The sequence below is a fragment of the Paralichthys olivaceus genome, chromosome 5, assembly GCF_024713975.1.
Source record: "Paralichthys olivaceus isolate ysfri-2021 chromosome 5, ASM2471397v2, whole genome shotgun sequence".
NCBI lineage: Eukaryota > Metazoa > Chordata > Actinopteri > Pleuronectiformes > Paralichthyidae > Paralichthys > Paralichthys olivaceus.
In genome coordinates, this window is record NC_091097.1 from 21,898,644 (window position 1) to 21,916,732 (window position 18,089).

Consider the following 18,089-nt stretch of genomic DNA (forward strand, 5'->3'; position numbering starts at 1 on the left):
TTTGGGTCATTAAGTCCATGTCCATGTCTTGATCATTTGTTTTCTTATCTGCTTCCTCTCCTTCTATGTGTGTTTGTGCTTTCTTCTCTCCGCTCACTCCGTCCTTTTCCGCTGCAGCCTCGTTCTCCTTCACCGCTGTTGCGTTCACCGCTGCTATCTTCATCACCGCTGTTGCCACCGTCACCGCCGTTGTCACCGTCTTCGCTTCCTTCTCCGTCTCCGCTGCTGTCTGCTTCGTCGCTTCTGACTCCGCCGCCGCTGTTGTCACCTTCTCCGTCGTTGTCACCGTCCCCGTTGTCGTCACCGTCCCCGTTGTCTTCTCTTTCTCCGCTGCTGTCTTGTTCACCGCTGCTAACTCCGTCCCCGCTGCTCCCTTCGTCTCCGCCGCTGACATCATGATCGCCTCTGTCATCTCCATCTCCTCCGCTGCTCCGCGCTCCCCGTCGCTGCCATCCGAGTCCTCACTCCCCGCCTCTCCCTCGCTTTCTTCCTCCTCCGTGTCTCCTTCTATTCCTTCTATCTCCATGGTGTTCTCTTTCCCGTCTTTGGGTCCGTTCTTTTCTCTTGTCCTGTCCATTTGGCTTCCGCATTCCCTTGCGTAGTGCCCCTGAACTCCGCATCTGTGACACTGAAACTCTGGGCACTCTCTCAGGATGTGCCCTGGCTGCATGCACATCCTGCAGACTTTTGTTTGTTTGTCGTGAATTACTCTGAAATACTCCGTTCCGAGGGCTGTGTTAAATTTTGTTGAGTATGGGAGGGACTGGATCTGATCGTTGAATTTCACTTTTAGGAATCTTGTCCCGTCTGCCACTTGTGTCCCCGGCCACATCCGTCTCCTTATTGCTGTGACTGCTGTCACCCCCCATCCACTCAGCTTCTCCAATATTTCCTGGTCCTCTATGTAGTATGGCAGGTTCAGGAAGGAGACCACCAACTCGTCGTTACATAGCTCTCTGGCGTGGACTCTTGTCTCCCCGATCCGGAATCCCTCCATCAGCCTCTCTTTCCCTTTCGGATGGCTCATTGTCATCTCGTCTTTCCTGGGATTTATGTATCGGCATGCCACCAGTCCTCCGCACAGCTCGCGCACGCACCGCATCAGCGTCATGGTGCTTACTTCCTCCTCTCCTTCTGTTTCTACACTCACGGTGAGTTTCTTCCCGTCCCTCTCCGTGTCGTTTAATTCTCTGTTCTTCTTTCCTTCATTTTCTTGTCCGCTGTCTGTCTCATTCATCGTTTTTCCGTTCCGTGTTGTCGCCGTGAGGTCCGTCATGATTTTTTTTTTAAACATAAAGCGCTCCAAAGTGGAGGATTAGAAGAGGGAGGGGGAAAACAAACTTAAATAGATTCCCCCAGACAGTGCGACACTGTTGGGGGGGGGTATCTCTCAGTCCTTTGCTGTATTTTAATTCTATTATCTCATTTAAATGTTCAGTAGATAAAGAAAAAAGGGGGGAAAAAAGGAGAGCGGAGCTGAGTCACCCGTGGTGCTCAACGTCCGTCGATTTCAAAAAAGATACCTGCTGATCCGTCACGCATGCGCTGTGTTCAGGGTGGTATGGCCGTAAGCGATTAACTCCACCCACAATACCTCCTTTATACATGTGAATCATCAACATCATCAATGGTTCTTCTGTTGCTTTGCAACCATAGCATCTTGAGGTGTGGGTGGGCGGGAGGGTCAATTGTTCCAAAATCAATCTCAAGGTGCAATTTTGTCATATCGTTGCAAGAAAAAAATCATTACAATTTTCAAAAATGACCTTCAGCAATATTGTCAGTGTTTCATATCCAGTTGTTTCCCTGATGCAGAGGAAACTCCCTGCTCTTTCATCGCTCTCTCCAAATAAGACAATTTGAAAATGATATGTTAATAAAACATGAATAAAGTAGTGTTTTGATTAGAAACAAATCTGATGAATGCTCACTTTCACCTTTCAGTGATGATGTGAGGGTTCCATATTCTTTTTTCCTTTGATGAACAGTCTTTCCTGCTCTTTCCAAGAGGTGTCTCCTCTGAAGCAGCAGCAACAGCGCCCTCTGCAAAGAAAAGTCTAAAAAGCTTACAGCACCTGGTATTCCCAGGCGGTCTCCCATTCAAGTACTAACCAGGCCCGACCCTGCTTAGCTTCCGAGATCGGACGAGATCGGGCGTGTTCAGGGTGGTATGGCCGTAAGCGATTAACTCCACCCACAATACCTCCTTTATACATGTGAATCATCACCATCATCAATGGTTCTTCTGTTGCTTTGCAACCATAGCATCTTGAGGTGTGGGTGGGCGGGAGGGTCAATTGTTCCAAAATCAATCTCAAGGTGCAATTTTGTCATATCGTTGCAAGAAAAAAATCATTACAATTTACAAAAATGACCTTCAGCAATATTGTCAGTGTTTCATATCCAGTTGTTTCCCTGATGCAGAGTAAACTCCCTGCTCTCTCATTGCTCTCTCCAAATAAGACAATTTGAAAATGATATGTCAATAAAACATGAATAAAGTAGTGTTTTGATTAGAAACAAATCTGATGAATGCTCACTTTCACCTTTCAGTGATGATGTGAGGGTTCCATATTCTTTTTTCCTTTGATGAACAGTCTTTCCTGCTCTTTCCAAGAGGTGTCTCCTCTGAAGCAGCAGCAACAGCGCCCTCTGCAAAGAAAAGTCTAAAAAGCTTACAGCACCTGGTATTCCCAGGCGGTCTCCCATTCAAGTACTAACCAGGCCCGACCCTGCTTAGCTTCCGAGATCAGACGAGATCGGGCGTGTTCAGGGTGGTATGGCCGTAAGCGATTAACTCCACCCACAATACCTCCTTTATACATGTGAATCATCACCATCATCAATGGTTCTTCTGTTGCTTTGCAACCATAGCATCTTGAGGTGTGGGTGGGCGGGAGGGTCAATTGTTCCAAAATCAATCTCAAGGTGCAACTTTGTCATATCGTTGCAAGAAAAAAATCATTACAATTTTCAAAAATGACCTTCAGCAATATTGTCAGTGTTTCATATCCAGTTGTTTCCCTGATGCAGAGTAAACTCCCTGCTCTTTCATCGCTCTCTCCAAATAAGACAATTTGAAAATGATATGTTAATAAAACATGAATAAAGTAGTGTTTTGATTAGAAACAAATCTGATGAATGCTCACTTTCACCTTTCAGTGATGATGTGAGGGTTCCATATTCTTTTTTCCTTTGATGAACAGTCTTTCCTGCTCTTTCCAAGAGGTGTCTCCTCTGAAGCAGCAGCAACAGCGCCCTCTGCAAAGAAAAGTCTAAAAAGCTTACAGCACCTGGTATTCCCAGGCGGTCTCCAATTCAAGTACTAACCAGGCCCGACCCTGCTTAGCTTCCGAGATCAGACGAGATCGGGCGTGTTCAGGGTGGTATGGCCGTAAGCGATTAACTCCACCCACAATACCTCCTTTATACATGTGAATCATCACCATCATCAATGGTTCTTCTGTTGCTTTGCAACCATAGCATCTTGAGGTGTGGGTGGGCGGGAGGGTCAATTGTTCCAAAATCAATCTCAAGGTGCAATTTTGTCATATCGTTGCAAGAAAAAAATCATTACAATTTTCAAAAATGACCTTCAGCAATATTGTCAGTGTTTCATATCCAGTTATTTCCCTGATGCAGAGTAAACTCCCTGCTCTCTCATTGCTCTCTCCAAATAAGACAATTTGAAAATGATATGTCAATAAAACATGAATAAAGTAGTGTTTTGATTAGAAACAAATCTGATGAATGCTCACTTTCACCTTTCAGTGATGATGTGAGGGTTCCATATTCTTTTTTCCTTTGATGAACAGTCTTTCCTGCTCTTTCCAAGAGGTGTCTCCTCTGAAGCAGCAGCAACAGCGCCCTCTGCAAAGAAAAGTCTAAAAAGCTTACAGCACCTGGTATTCCCAGGCGGTCTCCAATTCAAGTACTAACCAGGCCCGACCCTGCTTAGCTTCCGAGATCAGACGAGATCGGGCGTGTTTTTTTTTTTTTTTTATTATCAAAAATACATAATTTTCATACATTTTATGTACAGATATTACATTTATATACATATCTCGTCATTATCTCAGACTACTGTCTGAGATAAGACCCACACTTCCATAGATAATGAATATTTAAGTCAGAAAATGAGAAAAACAGAAAACATCAGAAAAACCAACAACAATGCAACAACAAAACAAACAAACAAACAAACAAAATAAAATAAACAAAACAACAAAACAACAAAACAAAACAAAACCAATAAGAAGACACCTAATTTTTTTAAAAATGCCATTACATATTGACACTTACAGCTGGCACATACAACACTTTTCATTCATTTTTGCCGAAATCAAATTCCACATTCCCATCATCTGTTACCTCTATCAGAGTGCTTCCATCCACAAATCCTTTTTTAAACTCTTCTTTTTCCGTGTATCTGTGTATCATGTTTACATCTCTTTTTATCATGTTTTTAAACACACTCCATACTTCAGCTTTTTTCTTTTCATAATGGGCCAAGTTTCTCCTGAGTTAAACTGCATATCTTGCATGACTCAACACATAGTTTAACAGATTAATATTACACTCTTTCACTCTGCCATTCATCCCAAACAGCCACATCTTTCTCCATTCCATCCTTTCTATCAATTTCCCTTCCCAGCATCTGCTTATCGTTCCTTTCATCCTCTCAAAGAAACTTTCTAACTCACTGCATTCGACAAACTCATGCATACATGTTTCCACTTTTATCTTACACACATCACATTCCTTTTTCACATTCACATCAAACTTGCTTATGATCAGGTTATTGAAAATTCTATTGTGTCTCAAGAGATAATCAAAGTTTTCACACTCTATGCTGTTCCATTTCACTCTTAGATTCATCCATATCTTTTCTGCATCCAGTCCATCCATAACTTTCTTCCATACATTCTCAGCAGCCGGTCTTCTCACTTCTTCCCCTCTTAAACATTTATAGAGTATTTTTGTTTTCACACAGTTCAGACTCATTCTGCTCTCTCCTTTGCCCACATACATTTCTATCTCTCTTTCTTCCCTCACCCCAGCCTCTCTCTCAATCATGTCCATCCATTCTTTCGGCATTGCCTTCTTAATTTTTTCCATTATTGCTTCTGCTGTTCCCAACCATATCTCGTCCCCCCTCCCTCTTACTTCATCCACTATCACTTGTGCTCCCATGAAGCCTGGAACATGCTCGTACACTATATCCTTTACTTTCCTGATCCCTGCATTCCATATGGTTCTGTTGTATATTGTTGCTCCATTAATTGTTATTTTTGGGTTTAGAAAAACTGGTTGCTCCCATACTTGCTCCTGATGCCCTACCAAATAATTCTGCACTTTCTAACGTCTCTGCTACGCTTTCCTTGTCTACCACTGTCACCGTTGTGTCGTCTGCATATTGATATAACGTGCTCACCTGTCCACCCGGTAGTTCTATGCCCTTTATTTTCTTGTTTTGTAATATTAATGCCGCTAACGGCTCTGCGGACAATGCGTACAGGAGAGCCGATAACGGACATCCCTGTCTTACTGATCTTTCTATTCTAAATTCATTTGTGATTATTCCATTAATTTTTACCTTGCTTGCTGCTTTCTCATACATTGTCCTAATCCTCCCTATCATCTTATTTCCAAAACCTGCTTTCCCTAATACTTTATATAGATAACTGTGGTCTACTCTGTCGAATGCTTTGTTTTGATCTATGCTTAGTACTATCCCTTTCCTGTTCTCTTTCATGTATGTTATTGTGTCTCTGATGCTGCTTATAGTGTCTGCTATGTCCCTACCTGGTATGCTATATGCTTGTGTGCTCCCAACCACCGTCCCTATTACTTTCTTTATCCTGTTTGCTAATACCTTTGCTAAGATTTTATAGTCGCCATTTAACATTGTCAGTGGTCTATAATTTTCTAAATTATCCCTGCTCCCTTTTTTGTGAATTATGCTTACTAGCCCTGTTGTCATGCTTTGCGGTATCTTTCCCTTTTCTTCTATCCATTTATACAACTTCTCTAATACTGGTGTTAATTCTTCTCTAAACTCTATGTAGAATTCTCCTATTAAGCCGTCTGTTCCTGGACTTTTATTTCTCCCTAACCCGCTTATTGCTGTCTCTATCTCCTCTCTACTTATCTCTCCCTCACACATCTCTCTGTCATTCTCGCTTATCCTATTTTTTATTTTCTCAATCACTTGTCTGCTACTCTCATTGTCTACCTCTTCTTTCTTGTACAGCTCTCTGTAAAATTCTTCTACTCTCTCTACTATTCCAGCTATGTCTTTTATCTTCTCTCCTCTCTTTCCCTCCACTTGTTCAATGTAGTTGTTTTTCTGCCTTGTTTTCTCTAGCCCTAGGAAATATCCTGTGCATTTCTCTCCCTCTATGGTGTATCTTGCTCTGCTTCTGATGATTGCTCCTTGGCATTTTCCCTGTTCTATTTCTTTTAGTTCATTTTTTTTTTTAATGTACTCTTTTGTGTCATAATTTTCCTCTTTTTCAGCTTTCTCTTCCTCTCTTTCTATCTCCCTCACTAACCACTTTTCTCTCTCTTTCCCTTTCTTGCTCTTGTTCCTACCATATTTTTTGCTTATTTCTTTTATTCCTTCTTTTAATTTTTCCCACCACCGCCCTATATCCTCCTCATACATTCTCTCATTCATCTCCCATTTTATGTATTCTCTCACACCTTCGTTATATTTTTTTTCCTTAAGTAGCTCTCCATTCAAACACCACACCCCACCTCCTCTTGTCTTTGTTTCTTGCCCTAGCGTGAATTTTAGCATCATGTGATCGCTGAGTGTTGTTATTTTGTACTGTATTTCACCTATTGTTTCTGCTAATTTTTTTGTACTTAACACTAAGTCTATTCTGCTTTGTTTTAGTTCTCCCTTCACCACTTGTTTCCTCGAAAATACTTTTGCCTCTGGGTTTCTTTCCCTCCACGCATCACACAGTTTTTTCTCTCTTTTTATCTTTTGTAATGCCCCTCTTGATGAGTCGTTTTTAAATTTCATTTTCCCAGAGACATCTAATTTTCCACACCATACATTGAAATCGCCTACTATTAAGCTGTTGCTTTCACACATTACTCCCATTTGTTCGAACATCATCCTTCTCTCCTTCTCTGTGTTTGCTGCATGTATATTTATGAGTTTTATTTCTTCATTCATATGTTTAAATTTAATCGCTATCAGCCTCCCTTCACCATCGTTCTCACACATCTTCACCTTCCCCACCGCTCCTTTTTTCACTAATATAGCTACTCCCCTAGCTTTCCCATCACCATTATTTGAGTATATTTCCCCTGTCCATTCTTTCTTTACTTCAATCATGCATCTTTCATCCCAGTGTGTCTCTTGGATACATATTATATCATACTCACTCAGGTTATATATGTGTTGTCTTTTCCACCTTTTGTTCAGCCCTCTTGCGTTTATCGTTAAGATCGTTATCATAAGTATTGTTATGTTCATTTGTTTTTGCTTTTGCTTTTCTTGTACTGTCTCTGTTGCCTCTGAGGGTTTTGTCTCTTTCTTAGTTGCATTATTTGGGTCATTAAGTCCATGTCCATGTCTTGATCATTTGTTTTCTTATCTGCTTCCTCTCCTTCTATGTGTGTTTGTGCTTTCTTCTCTCCGCTCACTCCGTCCTTTTCCGCTGCAGCCTCGTTCTCCTTCACCGCTGTTGCGTTCACCGCTGCTATCTTCATCACCGCTGTTGCCACCGTCACCGCCGTTGTCACCGTCTTCGCTTCCTTCTCCGTCTCCGCTGCTGTCTGCTTCGTCGCTTCTGACTCCGCCGCCGCTGTTGTCACCTTCTCCGTCGTTGTCACCGTCCCCGTTGTCGTCACCGTCCCCGTTGTCTTCTCTTTCTCCGCTGCTGTCTTGTTCACCGCTGCTAACTCCGTCCCCGCTGCTCCCTTCGTCTCCGCCGCTGACATCATGATCGCCTCTGTCATCTCCATCTCCTCCGCTGCTCCGCGCTCCCCGTCGCTGCCATCCGAGTCCTCACTCCCCGCCTCTCCCTCGCTTTCTTCCTCCTCCGTGTCTCCTTCTATTCCTTCTATCTCCATGGTGTTCTCTTTCCCGTCTTTGGGTCCGTTCTTTTCTCTTGTCCTGTCCATTTGGCTTCCGCATTCCCTTGCGTAGTGCCCCTGAACTCCGCATCTGTGACACTGAAACTCTGGGCACTCTCTCAGGATGTGCCCTGGCTGCATGCACATCCTGCAGACTTTTGTTTGTTTGTCGTGAATTACTCTGAAATACTCCGTTCCGAGGGCTGTGTTAAATTTTGTTGAGTATGGGAGGGACTGGATCTGATCGTTGAATTTCACTTTTAGGAATCTTGTCCCGTCTGCCACTTGTGTCCCCGGCCACATCCGTCTCCTTATTGCTGTGACTGCTGTCACCCCCCATCCACTCAGCTTCTCCAATATTTCCTGGTCCTCTATGTAGTATGGCAGGTTCAGGAAGGAGACCACCAACTCGTCGTTACATAGCTCTCTGGCGTGGACTCTTGTCTCCCCGATCCGGAATCCCTCCATCAGCCTCTCTTTCCCTTTCGGATGGCTCATTGTCATCTCGTCTTTCCTGGGATTTATGTATCGGCATGCCACCAGTCCTCCGCACAGCTCGCGCACGCACCGCATCAGCGTCATGGTGCTTACTTCCTCCTCTCCTTCTGTTTCTACACTCACGGTGAGTTTCTTCCCGTCCCTCTCCGTGTCGTTTAATTCTCTGTTCTTCTTTCCTTCATTTTCTTGTCCGCTGTCTGTCTCATTCATCGTTTTTCCGTTCCGTGTTGTCGCCGTGAGGTCCGTCATGATTTTTTTTTTAAACATAAAGCGCTCCAAAGTGGAGGATTAGAAGAGGGAGGGGGAAAACAAACTTAAATAGATTCCCCCAGACAGTGCGACACTGTTGGGGGGGGGTATCTCTCAGTCCTTTGCTGTATTTTAATTCTATTATCTCATTTAAATGTTCAGTAGATAAAGAAAAAAGGGGGGAAAAAAGGAGAGCGGAGCTGAGTCACCCGTGGTGCTCAACGTCCGTCGATTTCAAAAAAGATACCTGCTGATCCGTCACGCATGCGCTGTGTTCAGGGTGGTATGGCCGTAAGCGATTAACTCCACCCACAATACCTCCTTTATACATGTGAATCATCAACATCATCAATGGTTCTTCTGTTGCTTTGCAACCATAGCATCTTGAGGTGTGGGTGGGCGGGAGGGTCAATTGTTCCAAAATCAATCTCAAGGTGCAATTTTGTCATATCGTTGCAAGAAAAAAATCATTACAATTTTCAAAAATGACCTTCAGCAATATTGTCAGTGTTTCATATCCAGTTGTTTCCCTGATGCAGAGGAAACTCCCTGCTCTTTCATCGCTCTCTCCAAATAAGACAATTTGAAAATGATATGTTAATAAAACATGAATAAAGTAGTGTTTTGATTAGAAACAAATCTGATGAATGCTCACTTTCACCTTTCAGTGATGATGTGAGGGTTCCATATTCTTTTTTCCTTTGATGAACAGTCTTTCCTGCTCTTTCCAAGAGGTGTCTCCTCTGAAGCAGCAGCAACAGCGCCCTCTGCAAAGAAAAGTCTAAAAAGCTTACAGCACCTGGTATTCCCAGGCGGTCTCCCATTCAAGTACTAACCAGGCCCGACCCTGCTTAGCTTCCGAGATCGGACGAGATCGGGCGTGTTCAGGGTGGTATGGCCGTAAGCGATTAACTCCACCCACAATACCTCCTTTATACATGTGAATCATCACCATCATCAATGGTTCTTCTGTTGCTTTGCAACCATAGCATCTTGAGGTGTGGGTGGGCGGGAGGGTCAATTGTTCCAAAATCAATCTCAAGGTGCAATTTTGTCATATCGTTGCAAGAAAAAAATCATTACAATTTACAAAAATGACCTTCAGCAATATTGTCAGTGTTTCATATCCAGTTGTTTCCCTGATGCAGAGTAAACTCCCTGCTCTCTCATTGCTCTCTCCAAATAAGACAATTTGAAAATGATATGTCAATAAAACATGAATAAAGTAGTGTTTTGATTAGAAACAAATCTGATGAATGCTCACTTTCACCTTTCAGTGATGATGTGAGGGTTCCATATTCTTTTTTCCTTTGATGAACAGTCTTTCCTGCTCTTTCCAAGAGGTGTCTCCTCTGAAGCAGCAGCAACAGCGCCCTCTGCAAAGAAAAGTCTAAAAAGCTTACAGCACCTGGTATTCCCAGGCGGTCTCCCATTCAAGTACTAACCAGGCCCGACCCTGCTTAGCTTCCGAGATCAGACGAGATCGGGCGTGTTCAGGGTGGTATGGCCGTAAGCGATTAACTCCACCCACAATACCTCCTTTATACATGTGAATCATCACCATCATCAATGGTTCTTCTGTTGCTTTGCAACCATAGCATCTTGAGGTGTGGGTGGGCGGGAGGGTCAATTGTTCCAAAATCAATCTCAAGGTGCAACTTTGTCATATCGTTGCAAGAAAAAAATCATTACAATTTTCAAAAATGACCTTCAGCAATATTGTCAGTGTTTCATATCCAGTTGTTTCCCTGATGCAGAGTAAACTCCCTGCTCTTTCATCGCTCTCTCCAAATAAGACAATTTGAAAATGATATGTTAATAAAACATGAATAAAGTAGTGTTTTGATTAGAAACAAATCTGATGAATGCTCACTTTCACCTTTCAGTGATGATGTGAGGGTTCCATATTCTTTTTTCCTTTGATGAACAGTCTTTCCTGCTCTTTCCAAGAGGTGTCTCCTCTGAAGCAGCAGCAACAGCGCCCTCTGCAAAGAAAAGTCTAAAAAGCTTACAGCACCTGGTATTCCCAGGCGGTCTCCAATTCAAGTACTAACCAGGCCCGACCCTGCTTAGCTTCCGAGATCAGACGAGATCGGGCGTGTTCAGGGTGGTATGGCCGTAAGCGATTAACTCCACCCACAATACCTCCTTTATACATGTGAATCATCACCATCATCAATGGTTCTTCTGTTGCTTTGCAACCATAGCATCTTGAGGTGTGGGTGGGCGGGAGGGTCAATTGTTCCAAAATCAATCTCAAGGTGCAATTTTGTCATATCGTTGCAAGAAAAAAATCATTACAATTTTCAAAAATGACCTTCAGCAATATTGTCAGTGTTTCATATCCAGTTATTTCCCTGATGCAGAGTAAACTCCCTGCTCTCTCATTGCTCTCTCCAAATAAGACAATTTGAAAATGATATGTCAATAAAACATGAATAAAGTAGTGTTTTGATTAGAAACAAATCTGATGAATGCTCACTTTCACCTTTCAGTGATGATGTGAGGGTTCCATATTCTTTTTTCCTTTGATGAACAGTCTTTCCTGCTCTTTCCAAGAGGTGTCTCCTCTGAAGCAGCAGCAACAGCGCCCTCTGCAAAGAAAAGTCTAAAAAGCTTACAGCACCTGGTATTCCCAGGCGGTCTCCCATTCAAGTACTAACCAGGCCCGACCCTGCTTAGCTTCCGAGATCAGACGAGATCGGGCGTGTTCAGGGTGGTATGGCCGTAAGCGATTAACTCCACCCACAATACCTCCTTTATACATGTGAATCATCACCATCATCAATGGTTCTTCTGTTGCTTTGCAACCATAGCATCTTGAGGTGTGGGTGGGCGGGAGGGTCAATTGTTCCAAAATCAATCTCAAGGTGCAATTTTGTCATATCGTTGCAAGAAAAAAATCATTACAATTTTCAAAAATGACCTTCAGCAATATTGTCAGTGTTTCATATCCAGTTGTTTCCCTGATGCAGAGTAAACTCCCTGCTCTCTCATTGCTCTCTCCAAATAAGACAATTTGAAAATGATATGTTAATAAAACATGAATAAAGTAGTGTTTTGATTAGAAACAAATCTGATGAATGCTCACTTTCACCTTTCAGTGATGATGTGAGGGTTCCATATTCTTTTTTCCTTTGATGAACAGTCTTTCCTGCTCTTTCCAAGAGGTGTCTCCTCTGAAGCAGCAGCAACAGCGCCCTCTGCAAAGAAAAGTCTAAAAAGCTTACAGCACCTGGTATTCCCAGGCGGTCTCCAATTCAAGTACTAACCAGGCCCGACCCTGCTTAGCTTCCGAGATCAGACGAGATCGGGCGTGTTCAGGGTGGTATGGCCGTAAGCGATTAACTCCACCCACAATACCTCCTTTATACATGTGAATCATCACCATCATCAATGGTTCTTCTGTTGCTTTGCAACCATAGCATCTTGAGGTGTGGGTGGGCGGGAGGGTCAATTGTTCCAAAATCAATCTCAAGGTGCAATTTTGTCATATCGTTGCAAGAAAAAAATCATTACAATTTTCAAAAATGACCTTCAGCAATATTGTCAGTGTTTCATATCCAGTTGTTTCCCTGATGCAGAGTAAACTCCCTGCTCTCTCATTGCTCTCTCCAAATAAGACAATTTGAAAATGATATGTTAATAAAACATGAATAAAGTAGTGTTTTGATTAGAAACAAATCTGATGAATGCTCACTTTCACCTTTCAGTGATGATGTGAGGGTTCCATATTCTTTTTTCCTTTGATGAACAGTCTTTCCTGCTCTTTCCAAGAGGTGTCTCCTCTGAAGCAGCAGCAACAGCGCCCTCTGCAAAGAAAAGTCTAAAAAGCTTACAGCACCTGGTATTCCCAGGCGGTCTCCAATTCAAGTACTAACCAGGCCCGACCCTGCTTAGCTTCCGAGATCAGACGAGATCGGGCGTGTTCAGGGTGGTATGGCCGTAAGCGATTAACTCCACCCACAATACCTCCTTTATACATGTGAATCATCACCATCATCAATGGTTCTTCTGTTGCTTTGCAACCATAGCATCTTGAGGTGTGGGTGGGCGGGAGGGTCAATTGTTCCAAAATCAATCTCAAGGTGCAATTTTGTCATATCGTTGCAAGAAAAAAATCATTACAATTTTCAAAAATGACCTTCAGCAATATTGTCAGTGTTTCATATCCAGTTATTTCCCTGATGCAGAGTAAACTCCCTGCTCTCTCATTGCTCTCTCCAAATAAGACAATTTGAAAATGATATGTCAATAAAACATGAATAAAGTAGTGTTTTGATTAGAAACAAATCTGATGAATGCTCACTTTCACCTTTCAGTGATGATGTGAGGGTTCCATATTCTTTTTTCCTTTGATGAACAGTCTTTCCTGCTCTTTCCAAGAGGTGTCTCCTCTGAAGCAGCAGCAACAGCGCCCTCTGCAAAGAAAAGTCTAAAAAGCTTACAGCACCTGGTATTCCCAGGCGGTCTCCCATTCAAGTACTAACCAGGCCCGACCCTGCTTAGCTTCCGAGATCAGACGAGATCGGGCGTGTTCAGGGTGGTATGGCCGTAAGCGATTAACTCCACCCACAATACCTCCTTTATACATGTGAATCATCACCATCATCAATGGTTCTTCTGTTGCTTTGCAACCATAGCATCTTGAGGTGTGGGTGGGCGGGAGGGTCAATTGTTCCAAAATCAATCTCAAGGTGCAATTTTGTCATATCGTTGCAAGAAAAAAATCATTACAATTTTCAAAAATGACCTTCAGCAATATTGTCAGTGTTTCATATCCAGTTGTTTCCCTGATGCAGAGTAAACTCCCTGCTCTCTCATTGCTCTCTCCAAATAAGACAATTTGAAAATGATATGTTAATAAAACATGAATAAAGTAGTGTTTTGATTAGAAACAAATCTGATGAATGCTCACTTTCACCTTTCAGTGATGATGTGAGGGTTCCATATTCTTTTTTCCTTTGATGAACAGTCTTTCCTGCTCTTTCCAAGAGGTGTCTCCTCTGAAGCAGCAGCAACAGCGCCCTCTGCAAAGAAAAGTCTAAAAAGCTTACAGCACCTGGTATTCCCAGGCGGTCTCCAATTCAAGTACTAACCAGGCCCGACCCTGCTTAGCTTCCGAGATCAGACGAGATCGGGCGTGTTCAGGGTGGTATGGCCGTAAGCGATTAACTCCACCCACAATACCTCCTTTATACATGTGAATCATCACCATCATCAATGGTTCTTCTGTTGCTTTGCAACCATAGCATCTTGAGGTGTGGGTGGGCGGGAGGGTCAATTGTTCCAAAATCAATCTCAAGGTGCAATTTTGTCATATCGTTGCAAGAAAAAAATCATTACAATTTTCAAAAATGACCTTCAGCAATATTGTCAGTGTTTCATATCCAGTTGTTTCCCTGATGCAGAGTAAACTCCCTGCTCTCTCATTGCTCTCTCCAAATAAGACAATTTGAAAATGATATGTTAATAAAACATGAATAAAGTAGTGTTTTGATTAGAAACAAATCTGATGAATGCTCACTTTCACCTTTCAGTGATGATGTGAGGGTTCCATATTCTTTTTTCCTTTGATGAACAGTCTTTCCTGCTCTTTCCAAGAGGTGTCTCCTCTGAAGCAGCAGCAACAGCGCCCTCTGCAAAGAAAAGTCTAAAAAGCTTACAGCACCTGGTATTCCCAGGCGGTCTCCAATTCAAGTACTAACCAGGCCCGACCCTGCTTAGCTTCCGAGATCAGACGAGATCGGGCGTGTTTTTTTTTTTTTTTTTATTATCAAAAATACATAATTTTCATACATTTTATGTACAGATATTACATTTATATACATATCTCGTCATTATCTCAGACTACTGTCTGAGATAAGACCCACACTTCCATAGATAATGAATATTTAAGTCAGAAAATGAGAAAAACAGAAAACATCAGAAAAACCAACAACAATGCAACAACAAAACAAACAAACAAACAAAATAAAATAAACAAAACAACAAAACAACAAAACAAAACAAAACCAATAAGAAGACACCTAATTTTTTTAAAAATGCCATTACATATTGACACTTACAGCTGGCACATACAACACTTTTCATTCATTTTTGCCGAAATCAAATTCCACATTCCCATCATCTGTTACCTCTATCAGAGTGCTTCCATCCACAAATCCTTTTTTAAACTCTTCTTTTTCCGTGTATCTGTGTATCATGTTTACATCTCTTTTTATCATGTTTTTAAACACACTCCATACTTCAGCTTTTTTCTTTTCATAATGGGCCAAGTTTCTCCTGAGTTTAACTGCATATCTTGCATGACTCAACACATAGTTTAACAAAATAATATTACACTCTTTCACTCTGCCATTCATCCCAAACAGCCACATCTTTCTCCATTCCATCCTTTCTATCAATTTCCCTTCCCAGCATCTGCTTATCGTTCCTTTCATCCTCTCAAAGAAACTTTCTAACTCACTGCATTCGACAAACTCATGCATACATGTTTCCACTTTTATCTTACACACATCACATTCCTTTTTCACATTCACATCAAACTTGCTTATGATCAGGTTATTGAAAATTCTATTGTGTCTCAAGAGATAATCAAAGTTTTCACACTCTATGCTGTTCCATTTCACTCTTAGATTCATCCATATCTTTTCTGCATCCAGTCCATCCATAACTTTCTTCCATACATTCTCAGCAGCCGGTCTTCTCACTTCTTCCCCTCTTAAACATTTATAGAGTATTTTTGTTTTCACACAGTTCAGACTCATTCTGCTCTCTCCTTTGCCCACATACATTTCTATCTCTCTTTCTTCCCTCACCCCAGCCTCTCTCTCAATCATGTCCATCCATTCTTTCGGCATTGCCTTCTTAATTTTTTCCATTATTGCTTCTGCTGTTCCCAACCATATCTCGTCCCCCCTCCCTCTTACTTCATCCACTATCACTTGTGCTCCCATGAAGCCTGGAACATGCTCGTACACTATATCCTTTACTTTCCTGATCCCTGCATTCCATATGGTTCTGTTGTATATTGTTGCTCCATTAATTGTTATTTTTGGGTTTAGAAAAACTGGTTGCTCCCATACTTGCTCCTGATGCCCTACCAAATAATTCTGCACTTTCTAACGTCTCTGCTACGCTTTCCTTGTCTACCACTGTCACCGTTGTGTCGTCTGCATATTGATATAACGTGCTCACCTGTCCACCCGGTAGTTCTATGCCCTTTATTTTCTTGTTTTGTAATATTAATGCCGCTAACGGCTCTGCGGACAATGCGTACAGGAGAGCCGATAACGGACATCCCTGTCTTACTGATCTTTCTATTCTAAATTCATTTGTGATTATTCCATTAATTTTTACCTTGCTTGCTGCTTTCTCATACATTGTCCTAATCCTCCCTATCATCTTATTTCCAAAACCTGCTTTCCCTAATACTTTATATAGATAACTGTGGTCTACTCTGTCGAATGCTTTGTTTTGATCTATGCTTAGTACTATCCCTTTCCTGTTCTCTTTCATGTATGTTATTGTGTCTCTGATGCTGCTTATAGTGTCTGCTATGTCCCTACCTGGTATGCTATATGCTTGTGTGCTCCCAACCACCGTCCCTATTACTTTCTTTATCCTGTTTGCTAATACCTTTGCTAAGATTTTATAGTCGCCATTTAACATTGTCAGTGGTCTATAATTTTCTAAATTATCCCTGCTCCCTTTTTTGTGAATTATGCTTACTAGCCCTGTTGTCATGCTTTGCGGTATCTTTCCCTTTTCTTCTATCCATTTATACAACTTCTCTAATACTGGTGTTAATTCTTCTCTAAACTCTATGTAGAATTCTCCTATTAAGCCGTCTGTTCCTGGACTTTTATTTCTCCCTAACCCGCTTATTGCTGTCTCTATCTCCTCTCTACTTATCTCTCCCTCACACATCTCTCTGTCATTCTCGCTTATCCTATTTTTTATTTTCTCAATCACTTGTCTGCTACTCTCATTGTCTACCTCTTCTTTCTTGTACAGCTCTCTGTAAAATTCTTCTACTCTCTCTACTATTCCAGCTATGTCTTTTATCTTCTCTCCTCTCTTTCCCTCCACTTGTTCAATGTAGTTGTTTTTCTGCCTTGTTTTCTCTAGCCCTAGGAAATATCCTGTGCATTTCTCTCCCTCTATGGTGTATCTTGCTCTGCTTCTGATGATTGCTCCTTGGCATTTTCCCTGTTCTATTTCTTTTAGTTCATTTTTTTTTTTAATGTACTCTTTTGTGTCATAATTTTCCTCTTTTTCAGCTTTCTCTTCCTCTCTTTCTATCTCCCTCACTAACCACTTTTCCCTCTCTTTCCCTTTCTTGCTCTTGTTCCTACCATATTTTTTGCTTATTTCTTTTATTCCTTCTTTTAATTTTTCCCACCACCGCCCTATATCCTCCTCATACATTCTCTCATTCATCTCCCATTTTATGTATTCTCTCACACCTTCTTTATATTTTTTTTCCTTAAGTAGCTCTCCATTCAAACACCACACCCCACCTCCTCTTGTCTTTGTTTCTTGCCCTAGCGTGAATTTTAGCATCATGTGATCGCTGAGTGTTGTTATTTTGTACTGTATTTCACCTATTGTTTCTGCTAATTTTTTTGTACTTAACACTAAGTCTATTCTGCTTTGTTTTAGTTCTCCCTTCACCACTTGTTTCCTCGAAAATACTTTTGCCTCTGGGTTTCTTTCCCTCCACGCATCACACAGTTTTTTCTCTCTTTTTATCTTTTGTAATGCCCCTCTTGATGAGTCGTTTTTAAATTTCATTTTCCCAGAGACATCTAATTTTCCACACCATACATTGAAATCGCCTACTATTAAGCTGTTGCTTTCACACATTACTCCCATTTGTTCGAACATCATCCTTCTCTCCTTCTCTGTGTTTGCTGCATGTATATTTATGAGTTTTATTTCTTCATTCATATGTTTAAATTTAATCGCTATCAGCCTCCCTTCACCATCGTTCTCACACATCTTCACCTTCCCCACCGCTCCTTTTTTCACTAATATAGCTACTCCCCTAGCTTTCCCATCACCATTATTTGAGTATATTTCCCCTGTCCATTCTTTCTTTACTTCAATCATGCATCTTTCATCCCAGTGTGTCTCTTGGATACATATTATATCATACTCACTCAGGTTATATATGTGTTGTCTTTTCCACCTTTTGTTCAGCCCTCTTGCGTTTATCGTTAAGATCGTTATCATAAGTATTG

General features: G+C 41.7%; 11 non-coding genes across 11 annotated transcripts; all 11 read right to left on the reverse strand.

Annotated features, from left to right (window-relative positions):
- Positions 1–2,063: 2,063 nt before the first annotated feature.
- Positions 2,064–2,182, reverse strand: LOC138407886 (5S ribosomal RNA). The gene has a single exon (XR_011241204.1). It is a non-coding gene; the product is annotated as a 5S ribosomal RNA (ribosomal RNA).
- Positions 2,183–2,672: 490 nt separating this feature from the next.
- Positions 2,673–2,791, reverse strand: LOC138408231 (5S ribosomal RNA). The gene has a single exon (XR_011241550.1). It is a non-coding gene; the product is annotated as a 5S ribosomal RNA (ribosomal RNA).
- A 490-nt stretch (positions 2,792–3,281) lies between these two features.
- On the reverse strand, positions 3,282–3,400 carry LOC138409099 (5S ribosomal RNA). The gene has a single exon (XR_011242420.1). It is a non-coding gene; the product is annotated as a 5S ribosomal RNA (ribosomal RNA).
- Positions 3,401–9,628: 6,228 nt separating this feature from the next.
- On the reverse strand, positions 9,629–9,747 carry LOC138407887 (5S ribosomal RNA). Its single transcript, XR_011241205.1, has one exon. It is a non-coding gene; the product is annotated as a 5S ribosomal RNA (ribosomal RNA).
- Positions 9,748–10,237: 490 nt separating this feature from the next.
- Positions 10,238–10,356, reverse strand: LOC138408232 (5S ribosomal RNA). The gene has a single exon (XR_011241551.1). It is a non-coding gene; the product is annotated as a 5S ribosomal RNA (ribosomal RNA).
- Positions 10,357–10,846: 490 nt separating this feature from the next.
- On the reverse strand, positions 10,847–10,965 carry LOC138409100 (5S ribosomal RNA). Its single transcript, XR_011242421.1, has one exon. It is a non-coding gene; the product is annotated as a 5S ribosomal RNA (ribosomal RNA).
- A 490-nt stretch (positions 10,966–11,455) lies between these two features.
- Positions 11,456–11,574, reverse strand: LOC138408233 (5S ribosomal RNA). Its single transcript, XR_011241552.1, has one exon. It is a non-coding gene; the product is annotated as a 5S ribosomal RNA (ribosomal RNA).
- Positions 11,575–12,064: 490 nt separating this feature from the next.
- Positions 12,065–12,183, reverse strand: LOC138409101 (5S ribosomal RNA). The gene has a single exon (XR_011242422.1). It is a non-coding gene; the product is annotated as a 5S ribosomal RNA (ribosomal RNA).
- Positions 12,184–12,673: 490 nt separating this feature from the next.
- On the reverse strand, positions 12,674–12,792 carry LOC138409102 (5S ribosomal RNA). The gene has a single exon (XR_011242423.1). It is a non-coding gene; the product is annotated as a 5S ribosomal RNA (ribosomal RNA).
- Positions 12,793–13,282: 490 nt separating this feature from the next.
- On the reverse strand, positions 13,283–13,401 carry LOC138408235 (5S ribosomal RNA). The gene has a single exon (XR_011241554.1). It is a non-coding gene; the product is annotated as a 5S ribosomal RNA (ribosomal RNA).
- Positions 13,402–13,891: 490 nt separating this feature from the next.
- Positions 13,892–14,010, reverse strand: LOC138409104 (5S ribosomal RNA). Its single transcript, XR_011242425.1, has one exon. It is a non-coding gene; the product is annotated as a 5S ribosomal RNA (ribosomal RNA).
- Between the last annotated feature and the right edge of the window lie 4,079 nt (positions 14,011–18,089).